The sequence below is a fragment of the Peromyscus eremicus genome, chromosome 23 (genome assembly GCF_949786415.1).
Source record: "Peromyscus eremicus chromosome 23, PerEre_H2_v1, whole genome shotgun sequence".
Taxonomy (NCBI): Eukaryota; Metazoa; Chordata; class Mammalia; order Rodentia; family Cricetidae; genus Peromyscus; species Peromyscus eremicus.
Genome location: NC_081438.1, coordinates 39,404,823 through 39,431,878, shown reverse-complemented (window position 1 = coordinate 39,431,878; position 27,056 = coordinate 39,404,823). Strand labels below are relative to the sequence as shown.

Below are 27,056 nucleotides of genomic sequence, written 5' to 3'. Positions count from 1 at the left end.
AACATAAGAGTCACACACTATTTATTCTTATGTACACACAGTAATAGTCCAAAAAGCAGATTATAAATCAACATGCAGGGTTCCGTGGTCATGATGGTGTTTAGTTAAACTGAATAGGATTTTCAAAGCCTCGGCTCAGTCCTGCATGTGAACCGCAATCAAACTCAGCACACCAACTTAAAACCTCACTCAGGAATTTGCAACCAACCTCTGAGTAAGCTGAGTGGCCAGCTAGTCTGTCATACAACCACATATCAGCCCAAGTCACCCTGACCTCTTCTGGTTCTGAGAACTGACTGTCCAATAATTCCTTGCTCACTCCATCACCTCAGAAGGATTTCTTTTGAATGCAGGCTTGCTGCATCCTGCTGCCTCTGCTTCTGTGGGAGGGAAGTGACTCCAGCTGCTGCTGCAGGGGGGCTGCTCTAAGCCATGTCGTGACACACTTGGAGCTGAATGCAACAGCCCACCAGAAAGACTGACTGAGGTCTCCCCCCAAAGTGGAAATGGATTATGAGCTAATTCCAGATTTTTTTTTTTAAAGAAAATGCATATATATGGGATAGCACAAGGCTCTTGCCCTAGCCTGGGCAACATCTTCCAAAATCTTGATAAATAGCAATTAAGCAAGAGAAAAAGGTAAGTGGCTTTGGGGGGGGGGGACAGCAGGATGAGGGAGAGGCAAGCAGATCAAGAGAGGGTCCTAAGGGCCCTACTTCAGGACCGCCTCTGGGAAGGCTTTGAGGGACCCAAGGTGGTTCTTGTCTCTACAGTGGATATACTCATTGTACCCGTTTGGATTAAAGCTGTCTGGGAGTGTGTCTTAGTTAGAGTTTCAATTGCTGCAATGAAACACCATGACCAAAAGCAACTTGGGGAGGAAATGGTTTGTTTGGCTTATGTTTCCATATAGCTGTTCTTCACGGAAGTCAGTCAGGACAGGAACTCAAGCAGGGCAGGAACCTGGAGGCAGGAGCTGATGCAGAGGCCATGGAGGGGTGCTCTTACTGACTTGCTCCTCGTGGCTGCTCAGCCTGCTTTCTTACACAACCCAGGACCACCTGCCCAGGGATGGCACCACCCACAACGGGCTGGGCTGTCCCTCATGAACCACTAATTAAGAAAATGCTCAACAGGCTTGCCTACAGACTGATCTTATGGAGGCATTTTCTCAGTTGAGGCTCCCTCCTCTCTGATGACTCTAGCCTATGTCTAGTTGACATAAAACCAGCCAGTACAGGGTTGTATTTTTAAGTTTGGTCAAAGGTTTCTGCATAAATACTGAACTGCAGCCTAAGGTGATGTGGAACCCACCTTGTAATAAATCACAGAGCCTTGGCCTTTCACCAACAGCCAGCCAAACAGTTCAAATAAGACAGATCATCTCCACCTCGTCCAATTTCTTCACCTTATTTCCTTCTTTCTGGTTATAAACGTAACCTGCCCTCTTGGTCAGCAGCCTGGAGCATTTTTGGTGGCCAGTCTAGAGCCACAAGGGACACCAGTCAGGACCTTCCAGGGTGGACTGTTGTGTTCTCATGTGTATTCTCCCTCTGAGACCCGCCTTGGGTTTCCTTATTTTTATTTTATGTTTACAAGTGTTTGCCTAAGCATATGTATGTGCATCATGTATTTGCAGTATCTATAGAGGCCAGAAGAGGGCGCCAGATGCCCTGGAGCTGGAATCACAGATGGTTTTGAGCACCCATATGAGTTCTGGGAAGGAAACCTTGGTTGTCTACAAGAGCAGCCAGTGGTCTCCGCCACTGAGCCATCTGTCCAGCACCCTGGATTTTCTCTTTTGACATCCCCAGGTGGGTGGCATCTGTTACAGAATAGAAAACACAAACCGAATTAGAAAACAGACCACAGTCGGAGCTCCATTTCCCTTCAGTGGGCAATTGAAGGCAGTTAAAATTCTCTTGCTGAGCCTCAGATGTCTGTATAGAAAAATCAAATCCATAATTGTTACAAAATCTTACCTTTTTTGTTACTGATACAATTGACACATCCCTTTCATGTAGACATTATCCAATTTAAACACAATGATGCAGAGCAAAGCATTTAGGGAAGAATAAAATGTGTAACACATGTGGGAAATTCTCTCCCTCCTTGGAGAAGTGCCCCGGGGGGTTGGCTCTTGTTTACTTAAGAGAGTTACACAGTTTTGAGACCGGCTCCTTATCTTGGGTAGACTGAAAGATGATCAGTTACTCATGTCAGAATCTGAGGTAAGGAAAGGGCTACTTCAAAGGGTCCACTTACCCAGGGGAAAGCGCTGAGCAGAAACAGAAAGAAGGATATAATTTCCTCTCACCATAGCCACTTCATATGTCTCCGAGCAAGAATTTCAGACCCATCTGTAGGGAGGAAGAGGCAGGAATAAGAAGATTTACTTGTCTTGATGTTTCGCTGCCTGTGCAAACGACCTTCCCCTCTCAAGATAAACAAACAGAGAGAGGGATGTGTTCACCCCTGTGGGGCGGGACTGTTCAGTTATAAAGCAACATCTTTTTATCCAAAAGGAAGGTTCCAGCAACAAAAAACAATTATAAATGGACATTAAACTTGGGGAGTTCCTGTGCTGCCCGCCCCACTTTCAAGAACAAATGGTGGGGACAACCACAGGGTGCAGAAAAATCACTGATCCACCCAGGGCCGGCCAGGCAACCGTGACTCCAGATCCAGGAAAGGTGTAAAGTCAACAACAAACATAACTGAAGTATAAACCAAGGCCGCCCACACCCCATCCCCACTTTCACCACCGCCTTTTGGATACACCCCGCTCTCTCCCTGCATCTCCCTCCGTGGTTCAGCATAACGCCCACGTTTTCCTAGCTTGCCCTGTGGAGATGAACGAGCCCAAACCCCAGACACAGGTGTGAGCTATGCATAGCCCATTCCATCAAAGAGCACTCAAACACAACCTTGTGAGTAAAATAATGTCAGCTATAATTTTCCTAAGAGCCAGAGGGGATCCACAGATGTAATCTACAGTGTACGCAAAGAAAGCATCGTCTTCTGTGTATTTCCAGTCCGCCCCACAGCTGCACCCTAAACTTGTTCAAACACCCAGTTCCCCACCTCCCTGTCCCTATACCCTACCCTGTCCAGTTTTCATTCCAGAGCTGGGGTTGGACAAAAGTCAAAAGTTTCTTCATTTTTGGAGGAGAAACTGAGGCACACTGGGCTTGACCGTGACAGAATAGGCTGCTCCTGGGTTGGAAGGTGGGATGGTCACGAGACACAGGAAAAGGATTGACGGAACTTTGAGTTTCTTTGGTTCTGGCTGGGGAATCCAGCCCGAACCAGTCTCCTCTAATCCATCAACCCAGGAGCTGTGGGAGCATCAAAGCCTGAGTTCTCGCTCAGCATCCTGGGTAAGGTGGTAAGCGCACAGAGGAAAGGCTTAAAAGAATGAGGGGGTATTGGGGGCTGGGGAGATGGCTCAGCAGTTCAAAGCACTCTGCTCTTGCAGAGGGCCTGGGTTTAATTCCCAGCACCCACGTGGTGGCTCACAACCATCTGTAGCTCCAGTCCCAGGGAACCCGGCACCCTTTTCTGGTGTCCTTAGACACACAGTGTTGAACAGGCATAGATGCAGACAAAACACCCATATACATAAAACATTTTTTAAAAATTAATTTTTTTTCTAAAGTTCAGAGAATCCTAGGGAAAGCTCTCTTACCACCTCCTTGACCCCACCGTGGCCCCCGAGGCTGCCCTTGAATCTGCCTGCGCAAAACCCTGGCGATGATGGACAGCTTCTGCCGAGAGTGAGTTTGTGCCAAGCCCAACCCACAGCCATGCCCTCCTCAGCATCAGAGGGCCGGGATGGAACAGAGCCCAGCATTTCTGAAATCTTTATTTCATCCCTGATTGGGGCAGAACTGAAAATTCAGGGCAAAATTGGAACTTTAAAAAAAAAAAAAAAAAAAAAAACTAAATCCGCCACGGGGACAGACGTGGGTGTTGGAGGATATGCTTCCAAGGAGCATTTGCTCTGCCCAGTAACCTCTGGGGCAATGCCTCAGCATTAGTCATTGCTTGCTGGGAAGGAGTTTAGAATTCCAGAAAGTATTACCGAACTGGCTGTGTGGTTCTAAATCACAGAGGAAAGGGTGGAGAGGCAGCTGGCGCCCTGCTTAAAGGTCACAGCACATTATTTCTACTTTAGTACCCAGAGTCCAAGTGGAAATAAAAGGGAAAGTTAAGATCCAAGTTGGTTTTCACAAAATAAACTGAGGCCAGGGAGCCACAGAGTTCTCTGAGACCCACCGGCTGCCATTCCATGAGCACCACTGAACACAAGACACACACAATAACAAAGATGGCCACATATTTCATATAAGCAGGGAATGTCCAGATCAGTGGGTGGAAATCACTGCCTCGTGGACTCTGGGAACAGTGCAGATACAGGAGTTAAATGCAGATCCATAATCAGTAACCCCACTGTGTGAAAGCCCCGGTTCCTCGGGCAGCTACAGTCTGGCAAGCCACTCCAGGGGACCAGGGTATAAAAACCAATAACCGTGGTCCTAAAATCCTACTGCCTCTGATCTCATCCAGAAGAACCTTCAGCCTCTGTTTCTCCCAAGAAGGTCTCAGAGAGTTCGCACCATATCCCTGGTGACTCATGCGACCTCCTGGCTCTTTCCAGCCATCCTTCCAGCTTTCCTCTGCCTCCGCTTCGGTTACCAGTGGTCAGCCATGCCTCAGCATGGGAGCTGACTGCTCTCTCAACTGCCGACACTGGTGTCCTGCCCTGGTTGTTCACATACAGAAAAAAATGCTTCTCTTAACCAGGTTTGAAGTAAAAGGACATGGACTTGCATTCTTGGTAGGGTGGAACTCCCCTCTCTAGCTGCGTGGTTTCCAGGACAACCAACACACTTCTTTTAACAACCCAATTAAGTACCAGGACAGATACTGTGAACAAGGTAGAGAGCTAGCGAGCATTTGGAGTGCTTGGCGGCTTGTGTAGATGATCCCATTTCCTCTTCCTATCAGCTCCTGAGGCAGGTATTTCCACCGTCCCATTCTGAGGACACAGACTTGTAGAGACCCAGAACTTTTGACTCAAGTTGAGAGGATGGGACACTCTAGCCAGCTCCTGTTTGGGAGGAGCTTTCGTTGGTGCCATCAAGTGTCCAGAGGAACCAAAGCTGCAACTCTCCAGAGACTGTCATCTGGCATATCTGAGGAGCAGCTGGACGTTGCCCGTGTAGATAACCTTGGTTTTCTTTTGGCTGTAATGCATTTAAAACTGTGACTAATGCCTTAAGAAACAAGAAGGTGAACTGGATAAGAGAAACAGCCAAGATGCTGAGTATTTAGTGACGTCAGGCTCTGCTTTGGGAAAACGCAGTCCTGGTAACAACCTAGGAAGCAGGCACTAGTAGTGTCTCCAGTATACAGGCACAGAGATGGTAGCTGTCTTAACGTTTCTATTGCTGCGATGAAACATCCTGACCAAAGTGCAAGTTGGGGAGGAAAGGGTTTATCTGCCTTACACATCCACACTGTAGTCCACCACTGAAGGAAGTCAGGACAGGAACTCAAACAGGGCAGGAACCTGGAGGCAGGAGCTGATGCGGAGGCCATGCGGGGGAGCTGCCTACTGGCTTGTTCATCATGGCTCGCTCAGCCTGCTTTCTTATAGAACCCAGGACCACCAGTCCAGGGATGCACCACCCACAATGGGCTGGGTCCTTCCCCATCAGTCACTCATTAAGAAAATGCTCTACAGCTGAATCTTATGGAGGTATTTTTCTCAGTTGAGGTTCCCTCCCTTCAGGTAACTCTAGCTTGTGTCAAGTTGACATAAGAGCAGCTAACACGGTAACTCATGTAGAGTGCATAGATATTAAAGTGCAAGGGCTGTGTCTTAGCTTCAGCTGTCAACATGACACACTTGGGAAGAGGGAGCCTTAGCTGAGGAACTGGCTTCTTGGATAGGCCTATGCGCATGTCTGTTGGGCATTTTCTCAATAATTGCTAATTGATTCAGAAGAGCCCACAAGACATCAGATTAAAAATAAGATACAGGAGAGTAGCTACCAGGAAGTGTGTATATAAAAAGAGGACTGTGGAGTCCAGCTTTCTATCTGATCCCTCCTCTTCGTTAATGAATGCGATTCTACACATAAAAATGTATTGAGATAGAAAGAGGTGAGTGCCTTAGGGAGGACCTAATTACATCCCTGGAGGAGCTTAGGTGACAGGAGAGGGACTGTTAAGTCACTGAAGTGACTAAAGGTGGAGATGGAAAGGACAAGAAGTAGGGACACTCCAGGCAGAAAAAGAGCTTGGAGGTGGGAAAGGGTCCTTGGGTCCCAAAACAGCTTCAAATTGAAGTGGGTTGGGCCAACATGATGAATGGATGAGTCTCAGCATAAAACTGCCTGAAGTTATCAGAACTATTAGCAGGGAGACTTTTCCAGCATTCCCTGCATTTCCAGCACACATGTAGCCTGAAAAGCTCTTGGTAGTGCCAGGGGCAGAAGAATTCTGTGTACCAGTGCCAGGGGGTGCAACTCTACCCTGGCACACTATCCACTCTCGAGAGCCACCTCCTATTCAGCAAGTGGAAAGGTAAGATCAAACACGTCAGCGGAGTGAAGGTCCTACAGAGATTATGGGGATGACTCAGCTCGCCACCAAGCCTGACGACCTGAATTCGATCCCCAGAACCCACGTGGTGGAAGGATAGAAGTGATTCTGCAAGTTATCCTCTGACCTCTGACATGCATCATTATACGTGGGTGCCCCCCCCATAAAACAGTTTTTAAAAAAATCGTGGCTTTCAAGTTGACATCACAGTGCCCGAGTGACAGAGGCAAAGTCTCTTTTTGACTGCAGCTGTGTATGACCACAATCACAGCTGAATTCTAAGTCTAGACTCAGTTCTTCCTGCCTCATCCCATTTGGCAGGGACCTAGGTTTGTGAAAACCAAACAAACCACACCAACAAAAATCCAGCTAGTTTCTTTCCTAAGGACATACAGGGCATTTCTTCTAATCAACAGTCCTCATCTGCTTGCAGTCAGTGGACAGCAAGGAAAGAAGCCTAACACGGTGATACAAACCTACTGATAAGGCTAACTTTTGCTGTTGTACAACTGCTTTTGAGTTTCAAACAAACTAAGCCCAAGAAGTCAAAAACTGAGTTAACAATGAATTTCAAAGTAAAACACGAAGTACTCTGAAACAATGGAAGTGTCCAGCTCTGTGGTTGACCAGTTGTCTAGTTCTCTACAGATGCACTAGCCTATTTGAACATGATCTAACAGATGTCCAGGGGTCCCACAGTCCTTGCAGAAGAGGGAACTTGACACCAAGGAGGCAGCTCTGACCATGCTTTCTGCTTGGACGTAGACTCTGCCTCCCATGGGTAGAGTGCAGGCTTTTTCACATAGCAGAGTCTGTCTTAGTCGATTGATGCCCTCCTTACTGGCTTTTACTACTGCATGAAGTTGAAAGGCTTGATGTTAATGTGTCTTAAACTTCAAGACCACAACGCACTCTTCCATTAAAGCATAGCCAGGCAGACCAGTGTTTCTTGATCAGTCACATGTGGTAAGCTTTGAGCATTGCAGACAGGGGATTTGTCTTTTTTCTCTGTCTCTTTTCTGGCTGTTCTGTGACTTGCTCATTGGAAAATGGATAAATGATGATTAAAAACTGTTAATAAAGCTCTGCTCCAAGAAGCATGATTTTGAAAAGAATTTGGAATAAAAACAGTGGAGATGAAGCAAATTGAAATAATTGTCACTATGATTAAGGGAGAAAAAATTCAGATGCTTCCTGTTTTGGGATTCCAGTCTCCAAACATTTCATAAATCACAGATAGCCAGCTGTTCAACGTCAAGGTACATACCGTGCATGTCACACACACCAGGGACAGGCTGTTTTTCAAAGTTCCTGCCCACGGAGTCAAGCTTGTTCTCACTGATGCTTTTAACCCTGTCAAATAAGACCATTCCAGTTGAAAGGCTAGTAATATGTCCTAGCACCGTGGTTCTCAACATGTGAGTCATTCTCAACGTGTGGGTTGCGACCCCTCTGGGTTTGAATGGCCCTTCACAGGGGTCACATATTAGATATCCTGAATATCAAATATTACATTATGATTTGTAACAGTAGCAAAATTGCAGTTATGAAGTAGCAATGAAGGTAATTTTATGGTTGGGGGTCCCCACCACATGAGGATCTGTATTAAAGAGTTGTAGCATCAGGAAGGTTGAAAACCCACTGTCCTGGCACATTTACTAGGAAAGCTTAAATTTTGTCCTTCATTTTTTAGAAACATCACACCTAGATATGATTTTTGAAGATTTATTTTTTAATATGGGTGTTTTGCCTGCAAAGTATATATGTACACTGTGTGTGTGTGTGTGTGTGTGTGTGTGTGTGCGTGCGTGCGCGCGCGCGTGCCTGAGGCCTGTGGAAAACAGAAGAGGGAACTGATCCCCTGGAACTAGAGCTACAGACAGTTGTGAGCTGCCATGTTGATGCTGGAAATTGAACTGGAGTTCTCTACAAAAGAGCACACACTCTCGACACAGAGCCATCTCCCCAGCCCCCACCCCATTGTGTTTTTAAAGAAATAAAAAGTACATTGCTAACACATAGAAATCACTGTCTTAGTCACTGTTATATTGCTGTGAAGAGACATCAAGACCAAGGAAGCATATAATTGGGGTGGCTTACTGTTTCAGAGGGTTAGTCCATTATCTTCATGGCAGGAAGCAGACAGACAGGCATGGTGCTGGAGCAGTAGCCGAGAGCTTTACATTCTGATCCACAGGCAGCAGGTAGAGAGATAGAGATAGGCAGGATTAGGCCTGGTGGGGGCTCTTTGAAACCTCAAAGCCCACCCCCAGTGACACACTTCCCCCACAGCCACACCTCCTAATCCTTCCCAAACAGTGGGGACTTCATCAATGGGGACTAAGCATGCAAATATATGAGCCTATGGGGGCCGTTATCATTCAAACCACCACAGTCACTGTCAGAAATAAAGTATCACATATACACTCATTTATACAGTCATACATAGCCTATAAATGTGTATCTTTTTATCCTAAGTATAATGAAATTCATACATGAAAAGTTATCTCAATCAAATTAACTTACTTTCAGACCCTCTAGGTCTGAGGAGACCCAATTCACAGGAAGAAAAAGACTGGAAAAAAAAATATTTGCTCATGCCTAGGAAGTTCTGGCATACTTGAAATGTGGTGAATTGAAACAATGGTATAAAATACTTCAACAGGAACCCAATGGGAGCTAAGAAACTAATCAGTTTAGCTGCTATTTTTTATAGTCATGGCACGCAAAGACATGGAGCCCTGGAATGATGCAGATAGAGCCCCTGGGTCCAAGTTCAAGTTCAAACCAGCAGAACAAATGAACTATGAGCATGTGCCAGCCCCTGTGAGCTATGAACAAACAACACTAGGGTGGGCTGAACGGTGGCCCTCAGAAAAACATTCCACACACCGAACCCAAATTCTTTGTGAATTCAGCTTCACTTGGAAAGGAGGCGCGTTTTAGATCTACACAAGTTATACAGCTTTGGATGAGGTACCCTGGTGCGTTAGTTACTTTTCTCATCACTGTGACAAAGAAGCAACTTAAGCCGTGACGGGTTTGTTTTGGCTTACAGTTTGAGGGGTGACCCATCATGGCAGCGAGAACAGTTCCGGCTGTAGCAGTGGGAGCAGGAGGCAGCAGGCCACATTATCCCTGCAATCAGGGAGCAGAGAGAGAAGGCTGGTGCCCAACTCACTTTCCCCATTTCCTCTTCCTGGCTAGCCCTTAACCCCAGCCCATGGAATGACGCCACCCACATTTGAGGGTTTGTTTTCCCTCAGTTCAGCCTCCCTGGAAACATTCTCAAATATGCCCCCACCCCGGGGTGTGTCTCCTAGGCGACTCCAAATCCGGGGAAGTAAACAAAGAAGATTGAACTGGATTAGCTGGGTAGACCCTAACTAAATTCAATGGTACACACAGGAGGGGCATACAGGAAGAGAAAAGAACTATGTCAAGTTGGAGTCTGAGAGTGGAGTTATGTAGCCATTGGCGTGGAACCTCCAGAACTATCAGAAGTCGGACAAAACTAGAAAATATCCCCCTTGAGAGCTCTCAGGAGGAACATGGCTCTCCTGACAAACATCTGCCCTCCAGAACTGTGGGAGAATGAAATTTTGTTATTTCAAGCCACCATATTTGGGTTAATTAGTTACAGCTGCCTTCAGAGATGAATACAAACAGTATCTAGGAGCTGAAGGATGTTGCACAGGGCAGAGGAAGCTAGATAAAACTTAGACTGTGACCAAGAAAGCAACAATCAGAAATGTATAAGGGTATGTGTGATCTCGTCTGCTGCTTTGTGCGATGAGACTTAGTGTGGGGCCCAGGCTAGCACCAAACCCATGATCCTCCTGCCTCAGCCTCCTGAGTGCTGGGATTGCAAGTATGTATCACCATATCCAGCCTGTACGTGTGACTTTTAAAGCACACGGGACTCCTATAAGTCTTTTCAAGAGACACTGTCTGGGATTCTCCCTTCACAGCTGCAGGAATCCTGGCTAGCTGGATTTGGAATGAGGCCTTCATATGCAGACCTTGGGGGATGGCTTAAGTAGACACTCTTGCCTTTCCCGCTTGTGCATATTCTGGAATATGGGAAATAAACAGTGCATGTTCTAAGGGCGTCTGCTTGGCCTGAGCCACACCCACAAGGGACTTGTCTATGGCTGGGTGTGTCTGGCAGCTTGTGAGTTGGGCTAAACCGAAATCCACAGCTGGAGCTAGAAAGTTCAAGAGAGAAAATTTCTCCAAAGGCCAGATTCTTCCTGGTAGGCCATAACCCCATAGCTTCTCTGTGAAATGCCCCCATTGTACACAGTTCTCTGAGAAAGGGTTAGTAATCTTTCAAAGGGTTTATGGCTCCAAGAAAAACATGTCCTAAGATCTGATGCAAGCTTGCATGAGCTTGACCCATTAGAAAAGCCTCCGTTGTGCAGGAGAAGCTTCTAAGTACAAAGACATGGACTATCCTTTCTGGGGTTCCTAGAGCCCAGAGGATGAGTAACGCTGAGTCTGATAGAAGGAGACATCATTGTGAAGAAAAATTGAAAGTCTGGTGTAGGAATGGAAGCCAAGGCAGCCTGCCTTGGGTCTGCCCTCTCACAACTAACATAGCAAAGAAAAACATGTTACACACACACACACACACACACACACACACACACACACACACACACACACCCTACAATAGCCACCATGGAAAATAGGCATGCCTTGTACATTAGAACACTGAGAGGCACCCCTGGGAACTCTGAAAAAGATGGAAGTAGAGTTCCAGGCCAAATGTCCTGCTTCAGTCTGAGGGAATAAGAGGACTAAAGGAATTCCAGTTTTCATGTTGCTGGTAGCTAATTTCCACCCACTAATGTGGGTGTATTGCAGCAATACACCATTATAAAAGATACAAGACTTATCTTCTCAACAGACCATACAAACATCCTCATGCCCATCATTTCACATTAAACTGGTGACAATTTTAACATTTGGTTCCATTTAAAACATCCCTTAGATTCATGCTAAGATCCTTGTGGCCAAAATAGTAATGGTAATATTTGTGCCCTATGTAGCATAAAATATTAACCAGGTGGGGCTGGAGAGATGGCTCAGCTATTAAGAGCACTGGCTGAGGTCCCAGGTTCCATTTCCAGCACCCATGCTGTGCCTCACAACTGTCTGTAACTCCAGTTCCAGGGGATCCAATGCCCTCTTCTGGATTTCCTGGGTTTTGCACACAATCATATATGCCAGCAAGGATGCTTATACATAAAACTAAAATAAATATATATATTTTTTAATTAGCCAGGTGTTTCAGTCAAGGACAATGGAGCTGAAGAATTCTCACTCAGAAGTTGTCACAGCATGTAACACAGCCTACCACTCACGTTTCTGCCGATGCTGGTGTGAACACACCTCCTATACCGACTGCTAGCTGACACATCCACTGTGTACACCACGTGATGCTTGAACATGGTGTGTCATCGCAAAACAGCTCTCACTCCAAAGGGAGTAATAGTTTATTCGGAGCCCAGTGTGAGTGACCATGGCCCAGAAACACAGATTCAAGCTGCCCCCAATGACACACTCCACCACGGAGGTGACTACATCGACTCTGCAGTCACAGAACAAAAGACTAAATCAATGCATTCCACCGAACACATTGGTGAGCAGGTCACAGCAAACTGGGAAAGCTCGGCTACAGGTTCTAAATGATGATGCTCCTAGCTTCTGTGTTTGTGGAAGCTAGTGGTCTGCTAGGTTAGTGCCTTACAACGCCTTCACCTGGTAGTCAAAACAATGGGAGAGAATAGGTCAGAGAGTGAGAGCCATAAAAGCTGCCCAGTCGGCACGGGAAAGAGATCCATCAGGCAAGAGGAGGGCTGGGACCCTCCCTCTTCCAACACAACACACTGCGCCCAAAACAACTAGAACTGGCTGGAGCACAGAGGGCATCCCAGACTGTGTGAAGGTGATCTGCAGCTCATTATAAAACTAAAACACACACCCCCTGGGTGGAGATTTAAAATGCTAATTTTAAATGCATGGAGTATGCAGAGCCGGTAACTGCATTTGTGAGAAATCCTGTGCCATGCAAATGAGCCAAAAGCCGCACTGTGCAACATAAAAATCCCCACCCTTGGCACAGTGGTTGCCCTTAAGCATGCACACTTGCCCTCAGCGCTGGCCTACTTCCTCCCATGGAAGTGTATTCTTCCCCCAATGAATGCTCTCCATTAATTGCTACCAACCATCCCCATGTCTCCATCCAATCCATCCTTCTGAGACACAAGCACATGGAAGCCGTTCAGAGGTAATCACAGAACCCCGAAACCCACCAGTATCAAAAGAACACTGAGGTAGATACAGAGCTGAGAAACAAACAGCCCCAGATAATTTTGGCTTTCCATCTGCAACATTCCCATTTTCCACAATCACATAAGTTTTACTTGGTCAATCAGCCTGCAGAATCTTCTACATATGTGTGGCTCTCTGGGGAACCCTGGTTCCTCAAAAGAATCACATTACCCTTCATGTCACCGTTCTATTAAATGTAATGGTTATTTTAGAGTATACTCCTTCTACTCATAAATAATACTTTTTTTCTTTAAAGTTTACTGTAACTAGGGGCCATGTTTCAACAGAGGCACCTTTAGGCTGTTACTATCTACAGGAGCCTCTTGATTGTGTGAAGTAGACCGTGTGAAAAGACTGGCCTACAGACTCCCATGTTGTGTAAGTACCCTGTCCAGTGTTTGCACAGTGACATCAACCAACGACAACTCTCCCAGCACACAGCAGGTGGACTGTTCTATGCACGTGAACAACGGGAGCATTGTAAGAACACACCAGTTCTGGTGGGTCTGGCAAGCAACAGCAGGATGTTTACAACTCCTGGTCAACCTCTGCCGCCAATCCAGTGACTGTCAACCTCTGCCACCGATGCAGTGGTTGATTGGACAGGTTTTCCATCCACTGTGGTGGGGGTAAAGGATGCAGACATCTGCAAGCAGGCTGTGGCAGTTCACTAGAGCCTGTACACAGATGGAAACAGGAAAAGTAGACTCCATCCCTTCTTCAGACAGTGGTAAGGGACAGAGAGAAAAAAAGATTGTACTTCTCAGGCTATATTATACTCCACTGAGGTGGGTAATGACAATGTATTTATATACAATGGGTTTTTTATAAAATAGTTTAGGGAGTTCCCATTTTACCCTATTTTTTAAGCTAAATTTTCAGCCTTAGTAACTATTGGAAAAAATAGGAGGGAAAAAAATCAGAAAAGGGGACTTGTGGGAAAGTGCTGTGAGTGCCTCTCCCCCTCAGGCCTGCTCAGCTGTCACCATGGAGACGCCTGCCGGGTCCAGGAATGACTCCCTAGATTCCCTGGCAGAGCCTTTGAAATGGAAGCAGCTAGAAGCACAAAGACAAACTTAATGTGCAGTCCTTGAAGAAAGCGCCTTTGACTCCTGCTGCCATGAGCGAGGAACAACAGACAGCGGGCATGGCCGTCTCTGCTCCCAGGCATCATTATTTGAGGTGCTTTACTGCAGAGAGCCCAGGTCCAACTGTGCCTTTGCCTTGGGTGGGGCTCTCCCATCACTGTTGAAGAAACACCCCTGCAAGGTCCGGGGGTGCGTCCTGGAAAAGGGAGGCAGGGCCTTTGAGATTCTGTGGAGGGTGTGTGAGAAGCACTCTGGGCCTGTGAAAGGTGTGCAGAAGATGCCCCTGCTCAAGGACAGCTGAAAACACTCTCTAGCTGTCGATCCCTCCTGCAGAACTGGAGAAGGCAGGCTGCCTGTGAAAAGGGCTTTGGGTTTCATCTCACTGTGACAAGGATCCAAATTCTGAGAGCCACAGGACGAAGAGCAAAGTAAAAAGGCATACAGGTCCAGGGAGTGCCCATAGCTTTACCCACAGAATTCTTCTGCAAGCATTATGTGCTATTAACGGTACTCAAAGGCCCTTGCCCAGGGCTGAAATGGGTGCTGGCCCTGAGAACCCACACATGCAGATTCCATACAGTACAGTGGGATGGCATCTCTCACAGGGAGTTCCACAGATGCTGAGGTTCCCAGCATAGTTGGTACCCTTGAGGTTATGTCACCACTCAATGTGCCAGTCAGCACTGCCAACCTGGCACATTCTCTGTCAAGGAGGGTACCAACTCCTCCAGGCCTTGTTCCTGACTCATTGCCAGCACAAGTCACAGCTAGGAAGACTCTGCCAGGGTGTCTCCACACTTCCTCCTAAAAAGGAAGCTTGCCAGAATCCCCTGGTCCAAAATGCATGGGAGCCCTTTTCTTGCCCACAAGGGCAAAGCCAGAACTAAGTCTTGTGTTCTCTCCTTCTCTGGCCAGGCAACTGCAGACTTGCCTGACCTCGAAAACAAACAGGAAGTAAAGGCTGTGCGAAGGCTCGGCTGCTTCCTCGAAGATATTTATTCTGATTTCCCGACAAGTGAGTTAATTGGATGGGCTCCGGTGACAGACATCCCAGGCGAAAACTCATAGCTTTCTGCCAAAACAGCATATTGCACACGTTATTCTACTTCCTCATTGGGACTGAGAGCCACTGTGCGTCAGGAGCAGCTGTACGTGGACCCAGGAATCAGGCGGGCCACGTGGACCCAGGAATCAGGCGGGCCACGTGGACCCAGGAATCAGGCGGGCCACGTGGACCCAGGAATCAAGGCGGGCCACGTGGACCCAGGAATCAAGGCGGGCCACGGGGACCCAGGAATCAAGGCGGGCCACGTGGACCCAGGAATCAAGGCGGGCCACGTGGACCCAGGAATCAAGGCGGGCCACGGGGACCCGGTCCCACAAAAGCAGTCATCCCCTGTGTGTTTTTGCTGTCGTTTGGCAGGCATTTCTGGGTTCAAAGTTCAAAGGCAGCCAAGGGGAAGAAGAGAGGGAAGCATGTTTGGACATAACCATCGAGAGCCTCCCAGCAGGCAGGAAGGAATTACCGTGTCTGACGCCGTCTCCTGGTCCCAGACGCCTTTGACGCAGGCAGGTTCCCTCCACACATCCCCATGGGCGTTCTCATGCCCGTGGGACACGCCCACTCAGGCTCCTGGATCACCCCCACCCCCACCCACCCCCCACAGTGGTGCCTAACTCACTCACTGTTGCTCCAGGGAGGCAGGGCTGGTCCCAAGTGCCCAAACGGAAAGGCAGACACCTGGCGGGCCTTAGGCTCTGTCATCCAGAGTCACCCAAGATGGTTCTGCACTCTTCCGTCCTGGCCATGAGCACGGACCCAGCCTTCCTGCCCACCCCATCAGCTGGTCTGGAGCCAAGCACTGAACCTAGAAGGCTCCATTCAACCCTTGCCACCACACTGTAGAGAAAGCCCAATTTTAATCCCGAACTTGGAAACAGAGACACTCTGATTCAGATGGTTCATGAAGGTGTGCAAAGACTCACAGGAAGAAAGTGGTTTCAGGATTCCCGCTCATCAGGCAGGATGGGACTGATCTCCCTGAAGTTAGCCTTCCCCAGGGCAGGACCCCAGGGAGTAGAGGCAACCCACTTTTAAAAGGGAACACCAGTTCAAAGCAAATGGGACCTGCCCTGGACCATGACCGCCAACTCATTCCTACAACACAACTACCTCTGAGGAATGGGACCCCGAGACAGCCACCCGGCCGTTCCTCCCGGCAAATGCCAGCCGAGTATGGCATTCCCATGTGACTTCTGGGCATCCCTGAGGTGTGAGCCATTCCATTTCCATTTTCATTGATTCCTTCCTATTGATTAAACTTTCTTAAATGGTTTAAGTAGCATGAGAGGTTTCAAGTTGGGATAAAAGAAAACAGCTAGGTTTGGGGAGTCGGGAGATTTTATACTTCCTTATTAAGGCTTTGCCTACTAAGGAAGTCTACGCACTCTTAGAATCTCTCTCCTCTCTCTCTCTCTCTCTCTCTCTCTCTCTCTCTCTCTCTCTCTCTCTCTCTCTTGCCAGAATGAGTTTGAAGGGGTCCAAATGAAGCGACCCCTTGAGGTATTTGTAGCTAGCTTGATGATTCCCAGCTTAGAAGGTGGCACTGGGCATGTTTCAGTTCAAATTCCAGGTCACAAACAGGCTGGATACTTACAGTCTGCACACTTACTTGTTTTAGCACACTTAATGTTCTCCATGGAAACCTCAACTTGTGGTGAAGATAACAATCCGTTGACATAACAACCCAGGGCTGTGTGGCTCGGGAGGCCACCCTGGAGCGGGTCTGCAGGCCTCCTTAGACGGCGCCCGCATGCTCTGTGCATCAGTATAACCGTCCATGTGACCCTCCTGGTGTCTTTAGGTATAAAAGTTGTAACATCATGGGACACTGTCAGGTGTCAATCTCTCAAACACGCCCCTTTCCATTAAGGTGAACTCTGAGTCCTGCCAACTGTTGTAAAAATGGCATCATAGCACAGATGACCAGCTTTTGCTCTGAAAGTTCTGACGGCCACACTCCTGTTTTATCTCTCCATGAAAACACAGTCAAACCAAGTCTCTTTCTCGTTTTCCTTCACGGGGGAGCCAGAAGTACTCACCAGGTGTTGAAACACAAACTTAGGTCTTCCAATTGACAACTTCCCTGCGCTGACGGCCGCGTTGATTTCCGCCTAATGAGAGATCCAGGGTAGGCAGGAGTCTGGAAGATACAGCCCAACCCACTGTTTACTCTGCTGCTAATCACAAGCACGTTTACAGGAAAATGGCCTCATCTGCTTCCAGCAGCTCCAGCCACTCAGCCATGTGAGAGCTGTCTCCAAAGTCAATTGCCCGTCATTTTACTGATTTATGTTGAACAGCGGGCAAGGACCCCTCAAGGAATCTGCAGCTAGCTTGATGATGCTTGGCTTATAAAGTGGCACTGGGCAGCATGTTTTGGTTCGAATTCCATCAAGACAGAATTTAAATCCCCAGCCCCGCCACTGTTCACAACGTGAACACTTTAGATAAGCGGGGCCATCAAACCCTAAATGAAGGAGGAAATGCAACCTGGATTTCTTCAAACAGAGCCTGATCCCACATCTTCTTCCAGACTAGTGTTTAAAACAGCCGTCACATATGATTTTCCCCAAGAAGTGCCCGTGAGTAACAACGGGTAAGAATCATCAGATAAGGCCGTGGGATCTGGGAATTTTCCTATTTGCCCAGATTCTTACATTTCTGATTTCTCTGGAGCCTCCTAACAGAAAATTTCCTTTGAAAATGTGAATCTTACAGAAAAGAGTGGCCTGCTCAATTGCTAACCCATTAAGGTTCTGATTTCACTTAGAGTTCAGAGACCAGCTTCACTTCTGAGCTGTTCCCTCTCAGTACCCCGACTGCTGCACCTCCCCATGTGCTAAAGTATAGAAGCTTCCAGATCTCTGGGAGCTGGCTCTGACCAGCAGGTTCTGAGTTACCACATCCTGGAAGACTCTCTTCTACACTTTTCCGAGGAGTCTTGAGCCACAGGATGCTGAAGACAGGCGAGACGGACGTGTTCAAGTCTCCGCTTACAGCAACTCGAAGCCACACAAATGACTTAAGGACTGCCAACTGTATGCAATCTGTACTGCATTTCTCAACAACAAATTCACACAGTGTTTCAATGAAGGGAGACTCAGCGGTCTGACTCAGCCCACAAAGCAAGGAAATGGGGGCACAGTGACTTCTCAAGCTCAACAGAGCCCCGGGATCCTTAAGGATCCAGGCGCAAGCCAGGCTGAGCCATCCAAATGGAGGCTGACTAGAAGCTGTCTTGCCGGCTTCTCTGGCTCCCAGAGAAAACTGCTCACATCTAACCAATTCATTGCTTTTAATTCCTCTCTTCACGCTCCAGCTCTCCGCCCCCCACCGCCCCTTTTTCCCTATGGCCTGCACTATTTAGCCATTTCCAAGCTGGCTACTGTCTTTGTGCCATCTGAACTTCTGCAGCCCGGGGCTGCGTAACTGTCGTACCTCATCACGCCACTTGGTGGCAGTGTTTCAGAGCAGTCCCGAGCCCTGCAACGTGGCTCTGGGCTGGGCCCGGGTTCTTTCCAGCACAAACAACATCGGGCGAGCAGGCAGAGAACAGATTCGCTGGCGTGGTTGGGAAAGGATGAGCATTCAGTATTATGGTCACGAGGAACAGAGGTCTGTAACCTGTCCGCGTGCGTTCTCTGCCTGCTTTATCCACAAGGCTGGCATCTGCTGTCCCCTTAACAAAGGAATCTCAAATAGGAAAGCTGTTTGGGAGGTGTCCTTAGAAAGAATGACTATCACCTTCTGCTCTCCTCATTTTTTGATTTTTCAACCCACCATTGGGCCCTGATTTCATCCACAAGAAAACATCAAACGAAGAGGAAGAAAGGCAGTCCCTGGAGCATTATGTGTGTGCTGGACAGAACAGTAATGGTCTAATCCTTCTAATGGCTTTGGTCACTGCAGGATGTTAGCTATTAGAAGGGTCTGTTTTAAGGGAGGAGGGGGGAGTGGGGGGAAGGTAGGGCCATCTGCTGATTACAGCACAACCAGGAATGGAAAGGACATTTAAAGGGACACAGTCCACGGATCTGGACACAAGTAAGTTGTGTGTGGGTTTAAGGTCTATTTAGGGCTTGCATTGTAATGTCTGAATTATTTGCATAGTTCAAACTCTAAATGTGATGTCTGGGGTGATAGATGATTCCAGGAACTACTCAGCTCCACCCCCTTGTCAAGAAGTCCCCAAGGGGGACTATCAGGAATGTGGCCCCAAATCCCTCACTGTTTACATCATGGTCGGCTCCAGGCTCCTGTGGAAGACAAGCCAAATGTTTTTATTACAAACAGATCAGAGCCAGCCTCAAACTGTGAGGGACATGTTTGATTGTCTGGCATTCTGCTCCAGTCGTGTGTCGTCGTCCCCCCCCCCCCCCCCCCCCCCCCCCGCCACCAGCCTCCACTTAAGAGACAGTTCTCAAATCCCACTGGTGGGCCACCCCCTCCGGCTCCCCCCACCCCACCCCACCCCACCCCACCCCTATTCCTTCCTCTGCACTTGGCCTTCCCTTCCAGGCCTAACCATAAAATGAAGAAACTGAAATTTTACCCAAGTGTGAACCATCAGGAAATGAAGGAGGCTCTCTCCACTGAAGAAAGTTTGGGGCTGGCCTTCCTGATGTTCAGAATGGAGATAAGACCAGGCTTCCCCTCTGGCTGGATAGGTAGTAATTGTTGGTCTATCTGGGATTTTATACCCCAGCTCGATGGGAAGGAAGATGTCAATTGCTTAGATATCAATGCATCCTCTCATCGAGCAAAATAGCTAACATCTGTCCCCTGAACTGAGACTACGGAAAGTCTTGAGGAGAGAGAGTTCTGGAACACAGACCAGGGAATGGTGATGCTCGTATGGAGAGAAGGATACCTGAGGGCACAGAAGCCATCACAGCAAAGCCGAAGAAAGAGAGTAGTTCTAGCCACGAGGAGGGCAGGAGTTGGTCTGAAAGGTGGCCTCACATTGGTCAGGCACTGGGGACAAGAATGTGAGGCTATTTATGAAGACAGCCAGTACACGCTCGCAGCCTTGGGGACCTCAAGGAAAAAGGGGCGAGGCAGCTGGAAGAGCCGATCAGAAGGAGAAAAACAAGCCACCTGAAGAGTGGGGACAACCACACAGCCAGACTCCACAGACATGGGCATGTCCTGTAGAATCTGAGTGTTTTAGAACCGAGGCATAAGAAAGCCAACGGATCAGGAAGTAGCTGCCATTGGCATGATAGTTCATTCAGGTTCCAAGCAGAAGGAGCATACTATGCAACCGCAGGTGGGGGATGAAGGGGTACAGGACGGACGTGGGGGGCTTGGGGGGTGAGGGGTGAGCACAGGGTTGAACCTGGTCAGCAGCAGAGGGCAGCAGAATCAGCAGGTTCAGCATAGACTAAAATGTGTGCTTCGTAACTCTGGGATCTAGGGACAGCTTCTAGCTTGGCACCTAGATCAGAGGTGATCAAGAAAGGCGGGTACCCTTGAGAATAAGAGCTCAACAAAGGAGAAGGTTGGGGTGGGACCTTTGGTTGATTTGCCTCCGAAAGACATGCTAGGATGGGAGTGGAGAAAGCAATTGATTACTAATCCTAGGACTTTTCCCTCCAGAGTCGGCAAGCCCCCCGCCACCACCGCCTCCCCCCATACACACACAGATGTCAAAACATCAGAATAGAGAAATAAAAGGCACAGTCAGTGCCCCATGAGATCATTCAGGACACCGCGTCTCACAGCGCCATCGTTATCCTTATGGCTGTCACTCCAGTGCTCTGCACTGGGTGACTCATCCTCAGCCCCTCGCTGACTCTCCTCTGCTGCTCCCTTCAGGAATGAGACTCCCAGGAGAGGTTCAAATTGATTCAGTGGCCACCGGCCAGCACTTGCTGTTCTGCGTGGGCACCGCCTGCGCTAGCTGCCCATGAATCAAGTGTCTATTCCTGGTCCAATCCATTTACCGGTGGGTCTCAGGGCTCGGCAAGCTATGCTGAGAAGCCCTCCCTGGTAGGGTGGGGGACTGCACGGGGAGAGATTTCTCTGAACGTTCCGAGAAAACAAAAGGAGCCGGCTCTTGGCTTTTCCCATACCACGATTATAGAAACCAGGAAGTGAGTCCACGTCACAGCTGCAAATGTGTCCGAGGGCTCTGAATAGGTGACAGGTGGAATCATCATTTTTATCCAGAAGATTAGCTTGGTAATAGTTTGTGAAATAGGATGGAGAGGAAAGTGCTTGGAAATGGGAGATTCATGGGGATCTTATGACGGGTCCTCATGGATCCCAGCGACTGGGGGAGATCCTGGCTGTGGTGACAGAGAAGAAAGGGGAATTCCCAGGGACCAGCTGAGGGAGGTCCCGCCAGGGCCTGGGAGGTCCCGCCAGGGCCTGGGAGGTCCCGCCAGGGCCTGGGAGGTACCGCCAGGGCCTGGGAGGTACCGCCAGGGCCTGGGAGGTACCGCCAGGGCCTGGGAGGTACCGCCAGGGCCTCGGAGCTGACTGGTCAAGGAAGGGGAGAGAGAACAACTCACAGACAATGTTATTAAGAGAAGGATGTCTCACGAACAAAACCCAGCAAGGCACAGAAAGGGGACAGAGGCAGGAGGATTCAGTTTAGATGCACAAGGTGTGTTTGATGATGGACACACAATTGATTACTCTGGCACCTCGGTGACCAAAATACTTGAGGAAGTAACTTACAGGAAGGCTTATTGGATTCATGTTTCACAGGTGTTACTCCGTCATGGCGGGGCAGGGGGGGGTGGGGGCGGGGGCGGGGGGGGGGGGGGGGGGCGGGGGCGGGGGGGGGGGCCGGCAAGGGCAGAACAGCTCAATGTTATGGTGGATGGGATGCACAGGGAAGTCACCAAAAGGGACCAAGGCAAGATGTAGCCCCTAAGACCATCCTCCAGTGACCCACTTCCTCTAACCAGGCAGGAAGTTGCAACACCTTCCAACCATCTATTCAAATTTTGAATCCATCAATGGATCAGCGTGTTCATTAGTCAGAGCCTTTGCCGTCCAATTGTCTCAAGACACATCCTCAACGGATTGCCCACGGGTGTACTCTACCGGTCTCCTAGGCGACTCTCAGTCCAATCAAAATGACAGTCTAAATTAACTACGACACACAGCAATGGTCCCCCGCTGCTGCTGCTGCTGCTGCTGCTGCTGCTGGGTCCCCAGCTGCTGCTGGGCCGGCAGCCATATGACTCTGCCAATGATGCTCTCCTAAGCCATCAAAAAAGTGGCTGTTACTTTTCACCCATGTGTTCAGCCGCTCTACAAACACAAGTACCACATTCCTAGGTATCCTCAGAGCCCTCAAAAGTCGAGATCCTGTGTGCGTAGTGGATAGGTGCTGGTAACGCTTGTTCGGTGTTCTCCCCCCTACCTGTCTTAGTGTAGATGTTAAAGGATGAAAACATGACTCTCTGAGTGCCTGTAAAGGACTTGCCTCCCTGCCTGATGCTGCTGTTGTGGAATATTAGTTGAAGATGTGTTACATTCGTTTACGCTGTGGAACATTTGTTTAATGATGCAAAGATGGGTTGTATTCTTTTATGTTGCATTTGTTTAACTCTGTGAAGCTGTGTTCCTGCGCCTGCCTAAAACACTTGATTGGTCTAATAAAGAGCTGAACGGCCAATAGCAAGGCAGGAGAGAGAGAAATAGGCGGGACTGCCAGGCAGAGAGAATGAAGAGAGGAGGAAAAGAAGAGAGGAAGACACCAGGGGCCAGCCACCCAGCCACACAGTCAGCCACAGAGTAAGAAGGGAAGAAAAATGTATAGAATAAAGACATATAGAAAGGTAAAAAGCCCAGGGACAAAACATAGAAGAGAAACAGATTAATTTAAGCTAGAAAAGCTGGCTGGAAACAATCCAAGCTAGGCCAGGCATTCGTAAGTAAGAATAAGCCTCCATGTATTTATTTGGAAGCTGGGTGACCCCAAAGAGCTAAGAGTTAAAAACAAAACAACAACAAAAACAAACAAACAAACAAACAAAACTCCACGCTGGAGCCAGAAGACAGAAACACAGGCTCAGAGAGCTTGTGTGGAATCGGCGCTTATGTGCATTCTCAGGAAAGAATCTTGAAATATTTGCTAAGCTGGATGCAAACAAGTTAGCCTTTTAGGTTTTCTTTTCATTCTTAGTTTTTTGTTTGTTTCTTTTTTAATGTGTATAAATGTTTTGCCTGCATGTATATATGTGCACCACACATGCATGCAGTGTCTGCAAAGGCCAGAAGGGGGCATCAGATCCCCTGGAACTGGAGTTACAGAGAGTTGTGAACCGCCATATGGGTGCTGGGAACTGGACCCAGGTCCTCCGCAAGAACAGCCAGTGCTCTTAACCACTGAGCCTTCTCAACAGCCTAATAGGTTATCTTTTCTACTGAACAGACATTTTTGCCCCTCTAATACATAAAAATAGCAATAATCATAATTTGTAATTTAGCAGTATTCTGTGAATTAACATCTAATGTCACACAGCTGTATGCCTAGTTGACAGTGAATAGTAGGCCAGACTCAATAGAGAATTGGGTTGCCCTTGCATGGACTTCTTGGATGGTGCCCTGGTGTACGGCACTGAAAAGTCAGCCACCATCCTTTTGCTTTCTCTCTAAGCTTTGGGTAACTTCTGTCTTGCCTTAATAAGTTAGAGCTCACCTCCAGCATCATTGTCTTAAGAAGCTACCCTAGGTTCTCTCTGTTGCTATAACACAACACCTGAAATAAGGTTATTTATAAAGGAAAGAGGGTTGTTCAGCTCCAGTTCAAAGTGGGGCAGCCTCATCTGATGAGGGCCTCCTGCTACATCACAACAAAGAAGATGGCATCTATCACGTGATGAGATGATGGGCAGGAGTGTCACGTGGGTATCGTGGGTATCGATGAAGGCACAGAGGAGGCTACTTTACACAGCCCACTTTCACAAGGGTGGGTCCCGTTGTGACACACCTCCTAATGTGGCCACACTGACAACTGAATCACAACATGAGCCTTAACAGGGACAAAACCCACCAAACTCCCGCACTAGCCTTTCTTGGCCTCTGGACACTGTCAGAGTGTCTGTTCATTTGCTTCCAGGAAATCAACAGTTTTCCTTTCATAGCAGTCACCATGAAAATCGCTTTGACACCTGTTAAAGTAGTGAGGAAGACTTTGTTCAAGACTATTGCGATAGATGTTGTGAGGCAAGCCAGGCCCACGTGACTAGGGGTGGCACCCACAGTGGGCTGGGCCTCCTCCCTCTTGATAGAGGCAAGTCTTCAGTTGAAGTTCCCGCTTCTCAAGTGTGTCAAGTTGACAATCAAGATTATCCAGCACAAGTGTGGGGTTTTCTGATCAATAATCACGGTAAAAGAGCCTTGGGATTGAACATTACTAAGAAGAGCTATGAAGCTTCTTGCTAACCAGATTAGTCACTTTCTGTTACTCTCATAAACTACCTGAGATGGCCAACTTATAAACAGGAAGGATATTTTGTCTCAAAGTTTTAGAGGTTTCGATGTATGACTCTTTGGGGACCCAGGTGAGGGAACACTCAAGGTGGGAACATACAGCAGGGTAAAACCACTTACGTCACGTCCAGCAGGCGGAAAGGAAGAGAGCGGCCTCCCGCAGCCTCCCACGGCCTCCCACGGCCTCCCACGGCCTCCCGCGGCCTCCCGCGGCCTCCCGCGGCCTCCCGCGGCCTCCCGCGGCCTCCCGCGGCCTCCCACAGCCTCCCTTGAGGACAACTTCCCATGACCTAAAGACTTCTTCCCACTAGACCCCATCCTCTTGAAGGTCCTGATACCTCTGAGTAATGCCACCCTAGGGCCCAAGCCTCTAACACACGGGCTATGGGGAGCACTCATGTAGGATCCAAAATACACCACCACCAAACAAGAATTTTGCTGAAGACAGGCCCACAGTAATCAGAGACCGGTGGCAGGGAGTAAAGACTTGATCAACTGCCCTATCAAGTGTGGGAGTTTCTTCGTAAACTGACTTAACAGGAAAGATGCTAGCAGTGAGTGACGCAGGCCAGGCAACGACAGAACCATGGCCAAGGTTGAACCCTGAAGTCCAAAGTCTCCTCGAGGACTCAGCTGAACCTGACCAAAGCTTGTCTAAGGAGAAACCGCTTCCTCCGCTCCAGTTTCCACGTGTGGTGGGGCCACGTGGCGACATCTGCCTGCTCTTCCAGACTCTAAGAAAACAAGACCGTTGTTGGCTTCCTTTTATCGCACCAGCACCTGCCCTGTGGCTTGAGGCGCTGGTGGTGCTCAGTAACTCTCTCCTGCCCAGGCCCAGGGGTGTGGCTCACTGGCAGAGCACTTGCCCGGTGTGCGTGAAACCCTGGGCTCTAGCACTGAAAATCAAAGTGCCCATTTTTATGACATGAATTCACGTAGTAAGACATTTTGTGCACATTGACTTGGTGAATGACAGAACAGCCAGCGTTCTGAGGCGGGGGAGAGCCCGGCAGACAGGAGGCAGACCACAGAGTTCGCTCTCTGCCTGTGGTTATTATACTAGTCTTTGCTTCTATTTGCTTCATTGTGCTTTTTCTCAGCTGGCTTCCTGGCTGGGAATTTATCTCCAGAGGATGGGAGAGCAACGCTGAACGCGAGCTCCCCGTGGCGTGTCGGGCTGCTGGCTTGGCCTACAGAGACCCAGGAAGGTGTCTCTGTGTGGGGAGCGACTGCCCTGTCTCCCCTCTGAGTGGCTGCTCCCCTCCATGGTGCCCACCCTCTGGATACAATGGCTACCCAAGGGGAAATTTGTTGGAGGGGGCAGCAGGACCCTTGTTGGGCTCACCGTGGGGGAACACCTCAGGGATCAGTCTTCTTGAGAACGGACGCGGAACGTGATCCTGCATCTCCATGTCTCAGTTCCTTCCCTTCTGTTTCCATCTCCCAGCGCCTGTGGAATCAGTCTCACCCGCAGCCTAGACTACATCTTGACGACTTCTTTTTCATGCTGTCCATTTCTCATTAGATTCCGTTTCCCGGAGGGTGGAGAGCCCAAGCCCAGGACTCAGCACGCCTTTCTGTAAACGTTATCTCCCAGTGACTTCTCTACAGAGGCCCGGACTTAGAGAAACCAGTGGCCGGCTGCTCGGCCCCTCCTCAGGACACCGGGCTTACGGGTTGTGTTGGGTGACGCGTGCGGTGACCCCCGAGAGCCCTGTGTTCAGATGTCACCCAGATTCTCCAGTGTGGGCTGCTAAGGGGAGAGAGCCGTCTGGCCAACTCTCACGGGATCTATCGCTGCTCACTTTGATGAAGGCCAGAAATGGTGTCCTCACGCCCTGTGGCTCAGCACGGAGGGCAGTCTTCAGACACCAGGCAGGAGCGTCGGAGGCCCTCGGGCCAACAGCTTCTGAGGACACCAGTCCCGTCAACAGCCCACTCAAGAGCTCAGAAGCAGACCCCCTCCGGTGAACCTTCTGACCCCGGAGGAGGCTGTGCCAGGCAGGTCCAGCCTCGTCCTGAGCAAACAAGCTTGGGCCGAGCTTGGCCTGAGGAAGGACCCAGGGCAAGGCCCTCGGAAGCCACCTCAGATTCCCGTGGGAGACAGTCAAAGCATGCTGTTCCAAGCCACCGCACTCAGGGACAATTTGTGACATCACAAAAGGCACCCAGCGCTACACCTGTTCTGCTTGGAAGCCTGAAGGGCATTTCATATTTCATCCTGGTAACCCAGCTCTTGATCTCCTGTCCCTAAGACCACAGGGGACAGAACAGAAACATGGGCACAGGCAGGACCACTGAACCGCTTTGTCACAGTGGACACCCACCCTGCTGAGGAGCCTCAGAGGAGGAAGCAACCCCCTCCCCCACCGCACCCCCCTGTGGGACTCAGGAGGTGCCATTGGGGGTTGGCGGTTAGGGGTAACTGGGTCAGCCGGCTGACTGTGATTATCCTGTGTGGACTGGTTGCGAGAACTAACTGTGCCTCCTTCATGGACACT

General features: G+C 49.0%; 1 long non-coding RNA gene across 2 annotated transcripts; it reads right to left on the bottom strand.

Moving 5' to 3' along the window:
• Positions 1–1,565: 1,565 nt before the first annotated feature.
• LOC131897821 (uncharacterized) lies at positions 1,566–26,828 on the bottom strand. Of its 2 annotated transcripts, none has more exons than XR_009375808.1 (4): positions 25,901–26,828; positions 8,713–8,798; positions 7,880–7,965; positions 1,566–2,360 (listed from the first exon to the last, which is right to left on the bottom strand). It is a non-coding gene; the product is annotated as an uncharacterized LOC131897821 (long non-coding RNA). The 2 variants fall into 2 exon arrangements; XR_009375807.1 differs by lacking the exon at positions 25,901–26,828 and adding an exon at positions 9,669–14,344.
• Positions 26,829–27,056: the final 228 nt, after the last annotated feature.